This window comes from Chrysemys picta, chromosome 1 (genome assembly GCF_011386835.1).
Source record: "Chrysemys picta bellii isolate R12L10 chromosome 1, ASM1138683v2, whole genome shotgun sequence".
NCBI classification, from domain to species: domain Eukaryota; kingdom Metazoa; phylum Chordata; order Testudines; family Emydidae; genus Chrysemys; species Chrysemys picta.
The window spans coordinates 17,014,961-17,025,462 of NC_088791.1; positions in this window are offsets into that span (position 1 = coordinate 17,014,961).

The window sequence follows — 10,502 nt, forward strand, 5'->3', positions numbered from 1 at the left end:
ACCGTATTGAGAGCCTAGAAACTGAAAAATACTTTCTCACGGCATTTTTATGTAAGAGCTTCCAGCTGTCCCAAGTGTGCGAGCCAGCTTCAGTCCCTGGAGTGTCACTATGGGAACGCTGTTATGGCAACTGCTTTTATCACAGATTTGCGGCTCCTCGCAGCCGGACTAGCCCAAATCACAGCTTCCAGACTGTGTTGAAATAGTTAACGGTGTATCTCTGGAAAAAAAAAAAAATCCAGGTTAAATAGTTTGAGAGGGTGGATGTAGCCAACAAGAATCAGCAGCTGTTAAGCTGTTCTACAGGTTGGAAGGACACACTATGTTAGTTAAAGGTCTGGGGTTTTCCTCTGGATTTCGCCAGATGCTTGTATATTTCTAAGATCTTTTTGACCGTTTTTGCATTAGCAGGAAACTGTCTTACTCAGAGGAGGCCTTCATCCTGTAGCCTTAGAGAAGAAAGATGGTCTTGTAGCGAAAGCTCTAGACTGGAGCTCAGATCTGGGTTCAAATCCTGAATCTGCTACCAGGCGTCTTGTACTTTAGGCAGATCACTTAATCTCTGTGCCTCAGTTCCTCGTCTACTGTCGGTCAGTCCTGCCTCTTGATTTTATGAACTCTTCACGGCAGTGACACTCTCACTGTGTTTATTCAGTGCCTAGCACACGGGGGTTCTCATTCGGTTTGAGCCTTCCGAGCACTACCATAATGTATATAAAGTGTAGCCCACGAAACCTGGGTATGAATGCTCCCACTTAAGACAACCTGCTAATTGTGGGAGTAAACCTCCACAGGGCCATAGGTGACTTTCCCTCTCTAGGGACAGAAATCTATGCAATGCTTTTGGGTGGTAAGAGAAACAACTAAGGGCGTAGGGGCAGGGGCATCTGTTACTGGGTATGGACGGCCACCTGCACAGGAGCAGTTTCCAGGAGCAGGTCACTCGTCTCTGCCTCAGTTTTCACTCTGCTCTGAAGATGCCCCCTGCCAGTTGGGTAATTCATACCTCTGTTTTCCTATTGGTTTTCCTACTGGTCGGGTAGCTTGGCTCTCCGCAGGGCCGGCTCTAGGCATCAGTGCTCCAAGCATGTGCTTGGGGCGGCACTTTCCAAGGAGTGGCACTCCGGCCCCCCTTTTATTTTATTTTATTTTTTTTGCTTGGGGCGGCAAAAAGCCGGGAGGTGGCCCTGGCCAAAGTCCTGCCGCTGGAGAGCCAGATCATTGTCCCCTGGAGCCGAGCCCAGGCTGCGGCAGCAAGAGGGGCTCCCGGGGTGTGTGAGGAGCCGGTGAGGGAGGGAAGCGGGGCCCGGGATGCAGGGAGGGAGGAGGGATGATGGGGCAAGTGGCTGGGCAGCCCGAGCTGCCAGGGAGCTGCCCCCTCCTGCCCCTGGTCCCAGCCCGCCGCGCACCTCCCCCGCCTCAACCCCGCGTTGCTTGCCCCGGGCCCCCACAGCGCCAGGGGTGGGGAGAGGCAGAGCCCGGCTCCGAGCGGGGGATACTGCCCCACTGGGGGACCCCTGCGGCTCGAGCACCTGGGGGTCAGTGTCCGTCCTCTTGGCTCTGCCTGCACGGGGCTGGGGAAGTAGCTGTCAGCGCCTGCCCCTCTCAGACCTTGCACCCCCACATCCCGCTCGCAGCCTCTTCACTTGTACCTCCCCGCATCGTTCCTTCGCCGAACCCCTTCCCCTTGTACTCTCCCTTCACCTGCACCTCTCCCCTTGTACCCTCCCCCAGCCCTCTTCTCCCACACCTCCCCCTTCCCCTGCACCTCTTCTCCAGCAACCCTCCTGATACCCCCTCTCCTCCTCCACCCTCCTCCACGAGTACATCACACCCCGCTTCTCTGCCAGTGTAGAGCCCCCAAGTACCCCCACACCCGCTCCTCTGCCTGAACCCTCTTTACTAGATCCCCATCCCTTTCCGGGGACAAGGTTTGAGGGTTAGTCCCTATGCCTTCCATGTGCATTTGGAGCACTAAAGATGGGGTTGCGGGGGACGGGGTGGGGGACGAGATTTTTACTGAAGTGAAATAAAAATAGGAGAAACGGTTTGATCCCCACTGCAAGTGTAAATGGGGGTTGCTGTGGTGAACGAGGAGGTCACGGGGGGCGGTGAGCCCAGGGCTGGGGCGGCAGGAGGTGCGGGGGAGGGGGAGCCCAGGGCTGGGGTGGGGGGCAGCCAAAAATGTTTTTGCTTGGGGCGGCAAAAAACCTAGAGCTGGCCCTGGCTCTCCGAGTCCAAGCGCAGAAATGTCCTTCAGCCCTTCCTAGCCTCAGTAGTCTTTCTGACCTAGAATTGCTAATTAATCCTTCATTCCACCCTGGTTACAGCTGTCACCTCTGAGCAGCTTCCTTCCCAGGTCCTCTGTCTTGGCTGTCTCTGAGGGCAGGTCTTCACTACAGGGGGGGGTCGATTTAAGATACGCAAATTCAGCTACGCGCGACCTATCGGAGCCAACTTACCCTGCTGTGAGGACGGCGGCAAAATCAACCTCCACGGCTCCCCATCGACGGTGCTTACTCCCACCTCCGCTGGTGGAGTAAGAGCGTCGATTCGGGGATCGATTGTCGCGTCCTGACGAGACGCGATAATTCGATCCCCGAGAGATCGATTTCTACCTGCCGATTCAGGTGGGTAGTGTAGACCTAGCCTAAGTCTCCTCCCCAACCCCTTATTCTCCATGGCCTTGAGCACCTTTCCCTTCCCTAAAGCTTTCCTGCCTCTTTACAGGCTCTTTTCCATAGCCCCTCTTGGCTTGCTTCCCCTGCTCTCTGGGGCAGAACCCCTCTCTAACTCTTGCCTTCTCCTTAGTCTCGCTAGGCTGAGTGAGATTCTCGCCTTATATAGTCCCAGCCCCCAGTCACATGGTTCAGATTATACCTTCCATCAGATCACAGGGCCACATCCCAGAGAATGCCTGAACCTGGACTGGAGCCAAGCGTCCCTTAAAGGACCAGAGCATATCCTGTTACAGCTCCCAGTTCTGAATGGGGCCTCTTCCTGCTACCAGAATACAAAGGATAAATGAACGGGTAATTGATATTCCGAGATTAAAATCGAATCAGTCCAAATCGAAGGGTCGTTTACTAACACTACTGCATAACCAAAGTAATGCAGTCCCGCAACCCCAAGTGTTCAGATATTGTGAGCTAGGCTCCAGAAAATCAGGAGATTTTCAAAAATAATAAAGTGTGTCTTTTGCCTTCAGATTATCAAGCTTTTCTCTGCAGCCATGAGGGCTGGAACCTTCTTTTTTAAATGAAAGCTGAGCAGCTCATATAATCACTTACCACCAGGAGCTGGGGCTCAAGAAAAAACACCAAATAGTGTGATAAAAATGGTGAGAGCCGGCAACACTTCACTTTTTCATACTTTGGCTACTATCTAAAGCAGGGGTCTCAAACACATGCGGCCTGCTGAGTTATTTCCTTGGCCCACCATAGGTGCCGACTCTGTGGGTGCTCTGGGGCTGAAGCACCCACGGGGAAAAATTAGTGGGTGCTCTGCACCCACCGGCAGCCAAACTCCCCTCCTCCATCTGCCCTACCTCCACCTTCTTCTCTCCTGAGCGTGCCGTGTTCCCCGCTCCTTGCCCCCCTCAGCGCTTCCCGCCAAACAGCTGCTTGCTTGCTCCAGGGGGGGGAGGAGCAGGAATGTGGCATGCTCAGGGGAGGAGGCGGGCCCGGGGTGGGGATTTGGGGAAGGGGTTGGAATAGGGGCAGGGAGGGGGCGGAGTTGGAGTGGGGACTTTGGGGAATGGGTTGAAATGGGGGCGGGGAAGGGGTGGGAATAGGCGGGGCACTTGAACCACATTTTCAACTTTTTTTCCACACCATTTGCTGTGGAAATTGACAATGTTGCAGAGGAAATGCAGATGGAGTTAGTGGAGCTTCAGTGTGGTATCATTTTGAAGCAGAAGTATACAGATGTTGGAATTCCCGAATTCTACCGGTTTCTTTCACAAGAAAGATTTCCCGTGTTATTCTCTGCTTCCACAAGGGTAATGGCAATGTTTGGAAGTACAAGTATAAGCGAACAGTTTTTCTCTTCCATGAAGATGAACAAATCTGTGTTAAGGTCAAGGCTCACTGATGAACATTTGCAAGCAACACTGAGATTAGTTTCGTCTCAGGATATCAAACCTAATATTGATGCTCTGGTTGATGCAAAACGCTGCCAGCTAAGTGGCCAAAAATGAAATGACTGTCAAAATTAGCATTGACTTTTTGCATTATAGTTTTAAAAAAGTTAATACATTGACTTTTAATAGCATACGAGGTTACTCTTCATTTTTTTTCATTTTTGACTATACTTTTATATTGTTGTATGAAAAGGTTTCAGTGCGGTGGCCCTCGGGCCAATGTACTAGTGTAGATAAATCTCTGATAATTTTCATATGACTTTACATTGTGCCTCTTCATGTAGCCTTGTGGTGGGTCTACCCACGTGTGACCTCTGTTTTCATGGGACTTTGTGTCGGGGCCTCATTTGGAAGCTTTGCATTGCCCTTGGTGTAGTATTGTAGCCCCTGAGGATGGAATAGGATGGAAGAGAAATTTATTTTTGCTAGCAGTAGAACAAGAGCTCTCCCCCCCCCACTCTTAATCAATTGCCCTGTTGAATGAATGAGGTGTGGATGAGCAAGGCATGAAAGGCAGCACCTCCAGACAGCCTCAACTGTTGGAGAGGGGCTGGGAGCCAGACCCAAGGACAATAAAACGTGTCAAGTGGGCTCATTAAAGACAAGCAGACATACTGACGGCCTTGGGGGTTAGAAGCAAGCACCTTCTTTTGGAAACACCCTCTTTGCAGCATTGGGACAACACTCAAAAGAAAGCAGCACAAAGGACCAATGGACACAGACACAGAGTTTGAATCTGGTATAGATTTGCATAAGAGGGAAGCTGCTATAAAAGTGAGGTGTCTTGCAGAGGACCCCGGGTCTCGTCTTGTCAACATGGGAGCATCGATCCGGATCGGCAGAAGCCCGGCTCCACCCCCTCCCCCATCTAACTCACCTGGCCAGTGAAGTTAAGGGGAGCAACTAATTGGTAACAACAAGACGGAGTGTGTTTGTGTGTGTGAGTGTAAGTGTAATATATTATATGCATATAATACAGTGTTAATAAATACATGTATTACTAATAAATGTGGCGTTCTGCCTTATTCCCCGTGAAAAGATCCTGTGCAGTACTTTAAGTACAACACTAGTGGTGATTTGAGTTTGAGATCCCTGATCTAAAGTAAGTTGGGAAAAGGTTGCTCTGTTTAACTCTTCCTACTTCCTGTTAAGACTAAACACCATCTTTGGAATCGTTCTTTCTGCTCCAAAAACATGACCTAATATAATTCAAGCTTGTATGCATAGACCAGAGAAGGGCAAACTGCAGCCCGTCAGGGTTTTCAATCTGGCCCGCAGGATTGCGAGCCCCATGGTGCAGCGGGGCTAAAGCAGGCTCCCTGCCTGCCCTGGCCCCACACTGCTCCCAGAAGTGGCTGGCACCATGTCTCTGTGGCCCCTGGGTGTGAGGAGGAGAGAGGGCTCCGTGCACTGCCCTTGCCTGCAGGCACTCTCTCGTGCCCCCTCCCCCACTCCGCAGCTCCCATTGGCCACGAACGAGGAACCACGGCCAATGGGAGCTTTGGGAGTGGTACCTGCAGGCAAGGGCAGTGCACAGCGGAGCCCCCTGCCCCCCACTGTCCCCAGGAGCCACTGCCGGACATGCTGGCCATTTCCAGGAGGGGCGCAGGGCCGGGGCAGGCAGGGAGCCTGCCTTTGCGCCGCTGCCACCCCGGAGCTGCTCAAGGTAAGTGGCGCCAGGCCAGAGCCTGCATCCCGGACCGCTCCTGCACCCTGCAACCCAATCCTCTGCCCTGAGCCCCCTAATCCCCTGCCTTGAGCCCCCGCTTCACCCCAACCCTCTGCCCTGAGCCCTCTGCTGCACCCCTCATCCCACCTGCACCCCAACCCCTTGCCCTGAGCCCCTTCCTGCACACTGCACCCTATCCCATTCCCCATCCCTTCCGCACCCCAACCCCCTGCCCCAGGCCTGCATTCATGGCCCTGCATACAATTTCTCCACCTAGATGTAGCCCTCGGGCCAAAAAGTTTGCCCACCCCGGCTTAGACTCTCTCCTATTTAGTAATGCACAGTAATTGTGCTCCTTCATATCTATGACATATGTTATGCAAGAGATCAGGCTAGAATGATCATACCCTTTTCACCTCAAACTCTATCAACAAGGAGTGACATTTACTGATATAAATGTATTCTATAACAAGGGCGTGTGCATCAATTATGTAGGAAAAATAAACCAAAATGTCATTTAGCCGCAGCCCACAAAGCAAGCAAACTGTAAATTGGCAATGAACTGATGGAGGGTTAAATGGAGCATTTTATGCCACCACCAGAACAACCCCTAGTTACTTTACATAGCTAAGGCGTGGCTTCCTGAGACTAATCGGCTGCCTTTATTGAAGGTGATCATGGTGGGCTGTTCCCTTTCCTCTCTCAAGTTACTGTTCCTCTAGCTACAGTCTGGGACTGGAAGTTGAAGGACAAGCTAGGCAGGTTTATTTTCAGAGTGCATGGGTCACTCTCGGTTTTTGACTGTAGTGAGATGATTGCCATTGACAACACCAAGGTACTTTATATGGTGCCTATTGCCACGGTATCTGAGGGTACCTCTCTGTGACGGGTTGGATCACAGAAAACCCTTTGAACTGCCAACTGATGTGCTGAGACTACCCCTGAGCCTGTTTCCCCTGCCAGCTTGGACTTCAGTACCCTGCCTGGTTAGAGCCAGACACGCTAGCCTGCTGCAAACACAGACCCAGGTCTGAACCACGTCCCCTAAAAACTTCAGGCTTCACTGAAAACAGCTTCAGCAGTGTTCCTGTCGCCAACGCTCAGATGCCAACTCCCAATGGGGTCCAAACCCCAAATAAATCCGTTTTACCCTGTATAAAGAGTATACAGGGTAAACTCACAAATAGTTCGCCCTCTATAACACTGATGGAGAGATATGCACAGTTGTTTGTCCCCCCCCAGGTATTAATACATACTCTGAGTTAATAAGTAAGAAGTGATTTTATTAACAAAAAATAGGATTTAAGTGGTTCCAAGTAATAACAGACAGAACAAAGTCAATTACCAAGCAAAATAAAATAAAACACGCAAGTCTAAGTCTAGTACAGTAAGAAAACTGAATACAGCTAAAATCTCACCCTCAGATGTGTCAATAAGCTTCTATCACAGACTGGACAACTTCCTAGTCTAGGCACAATCCTTTCCCCGGTACAGCCCTTGTTCCAGCTTAGGTCGTAGCTAGGGGATGTCTCATGATTGCAGCCTCCTTTGTTCTGTTCCACTCCCTTATATAGCTTTGGCACAAGGCGGGAATCTTTTGTCCCTCTCTGGGTTCCCACCCCTCCTTCTAAATGGAGAAGCACCAAGTTAAAGATGGCTTCCAGTTCAGATGATATGATCACATGTCACTGTAAGACTTCAAGCCTTCATTCCTCCCCAGCCTGACTCACAGGAAGGCCTGCAAGCAAACAGAGCCAGCCACAGTCAATTGTCCTGGTTGATGGGAGCCAAACCACCATTAATGGCCCACACTTTGCATAACTACAGTAGGACCTCAGAGTTATATTTCAAGTTTCAGCTACAAGAATGGTACATGTATACAAATAGGATGATCACACTCAGTAGATAAGCGTTGTAATGATACCTTGCAAGAGACCGTTTGCCTGAAGCATATTTCAGTTACATTATATTCACACTCATTAGCATATTTTCATAAAATCATATAGAGTGCAACGTCACATGCTCCACCGTGGTTTAAAACCTACAGCAGTGAGGCTCAGAGCCCAGGTCTGCAGCTTTGGGCTTGCGAGGCTCATGCTAATGGTGGTAAAACCAGCTGTGTAGACGCTCAGGCTCTGAACCCACTCCCACTCGCCAGGCTTCAGTGCCTGAGCCCGAAAAGCTACGCAACTATTTTTTAGCACCGTTGTGCAACCCCCAGCTCCAGAGACTGTGTAGACCTGGGCTCCAAGCTGCTGTTGTGGGTTTTTAAAATGCAGTGTAGACATACCCTGAGTGACTCTGGGTTGTGCACTTAGCCTCACACCATGCGCACGTTCCCACCCTGTGGAGCAGGGAAGTGTTGTACAGATGGGGAGCTGAGGCACTTTGTTTTTAATGCTATTGAAAAACCTATTTAAAGTTATTCCAATTTTAGACCTACGCTGCTAGACGGATTAATTCATATGCCAGAGCGCACCATATTCAGGCTCTCATAGGGCTAGAGCTGCACCCCAGAAAACCCACTGGCCGGGGGATAGCAGAAGACTTTACCACATGACGTTTTGCCAACCCCTAACTGTGGGCAGAGGCTGTGGCAACAAGCCCTGTACAGAGCAGCTCCCCAGTAGCTGCATTCGGCGCCAGCTTATGTGCTGAGCTACTTTAATGCAACTGAGTTGACTGCTGGCTCAGTTTTCCTATCTGCAAAATGGGCTAATAAAACTTTCCTACCATGGCTGAATGCTGCTAGTGGTGCTAAGTCTTATGGCTACAAAGATGCTTATCTCAAATCTGGCTATAAAAAGCCTTCTGACCCAGCCCCCTGGGTGAAGGGTAAAGTCATACAGCTTACGAGACAGTACGGCCAGCATAGTGCTGTTGCACGTAGCAGGCACTGGTTACAGTTTCTGCTGGGCAGAGGCTGAGCTGTGGCAAACAAGAAACTGGTCCCTGCCCCAAATAGCTTGCACGCTGTAGTCAGAGTGGCTACAAGACACAGGGTCACTTCGGACTAACACGCCTAGCAAGCCCGTGTGCTGGGTACACAGCCCACACACCATAGGGTGTCTGTTGAAAGGTAAGGGACATGGCATCTATTCCCTGGGAGGCTATTCCTGGTGGATGGAGAGGTGAAAAAAAACACTTGGAGTGGGTGAAAGAGACAAAAGGAACCATCAGGAAAGATGCCCTTCTCGTTGCTCAGAGAGGGGGAGTCTAGGTACAAGAGGCAGGCATTGCAATGGTTACTCATTCGTACATGGATTTGGCCTGCAGGGTGTTAGTGGGCAGCTTACTTTATACCAGCCCTATCCCAAGTGCTGGTCTGGACTTACGGGCTGTGAGCAGAGCTGTGTTTTCCCCATCACAGAAACGCCTAACGATTGTCAATGTGACAGACTCTTCCATGGAGTTCCTGGTGGGTCTTTCCCACATTGCGGTGGGCATCACTAGCCGCCAGTAGTAAGGCTTCTTTATTGGCGCCTTAAAATGTTTAAAGGCGCATGTGATGTCGTTCCTGGTGCAGCAGGTGTTTGCGGGGGAGGGGTGGCCATACGATTTCCATAAGGAGAGCAGCTGCAAGGTCATGGCCCAGAGGACACCCATAAAGCTGAGCCAGGCACTGCTACTTCTGGGTTTTATTTAATATTTATACAGGGCCAGAGGTGTGCGTGGCCCCTCACAGAACTGCACAGAGAGGAGGTCTCTGCCTAGAGGATCTTGCAATCATGTTAGATCTTGTCTGGGAGCTGGTGAAAATTGTTGGTGCTTGCTTGGCAATTTCCAACACAGTGCAGAGCCAGACAGCCCCTAAACTGGGCCTACGCCCCTCTGCAACGAGTGCCCCATCCACCATCAAGGGGGACTCTGCCACTGAAAGGGTCTAAGTTGCAGTGACTCAGCAGAACTCCCGTCCACCCCCAGGCATAGGCAGTGGGGGTTGTTTCTTCCAGGGACGATGGGTTTAAACCCCAAATCAGAGTACGTTAACCTGGGCATAAAAGGATAACAGAAAACTCTACCAAGCTGACATGCAGTCCAGCCCCTCTGCCCTTGGGCGAGGAGCCTCCCACAGGCCGTCTCCTCTGACTAGCAAGCACCCAATTCATAGTCCTCCCCAAGAGTACCTGAAGGGAGGGAAACAGCTGAAGTTAACAACCCCTTCTTCACTGGGAACCAGATAATGCCCTTGCACCATCGTAGAGGCCCCATTGGTTCAATTATTTTTATGTATTAAGAATGGACTATTGTTGCCACCGGGTTCTAGGTGAGTTCATTAAAATGACAGGTTTCAGAGTAGCAGCCGTGTTAGTCTGTATCCGCAAAAAGAACAGGAGTACTTGTGGCACCTTGGAGACTAACAAATTTATTAGAAATTTAGCTTATGCTCTAATAAATTTGTTAGTCTCTAAGGTGCCACAAGTACTCCTGTTGTTTTTTCATTAAAACGAGCAATGTAATTTCCCACTACCCAAGATAGCCCCATAGTGACACTTACATTGTCCTTCCTTTTACGACAAGAGGTTGCAGATATTGGGCAAAACTACAAGCTGAGTTTTCCAAGCACTTTCCCATTAAAGGTCTCAAGGTGGGCACATAAAATCACAGGTTACTTTCAAAAATCTCAGCCACGGGGTCTACAGGCTTCTGCTATGGCTATAGGCAGACAATGAACGTACCCAGAGAGGAGAG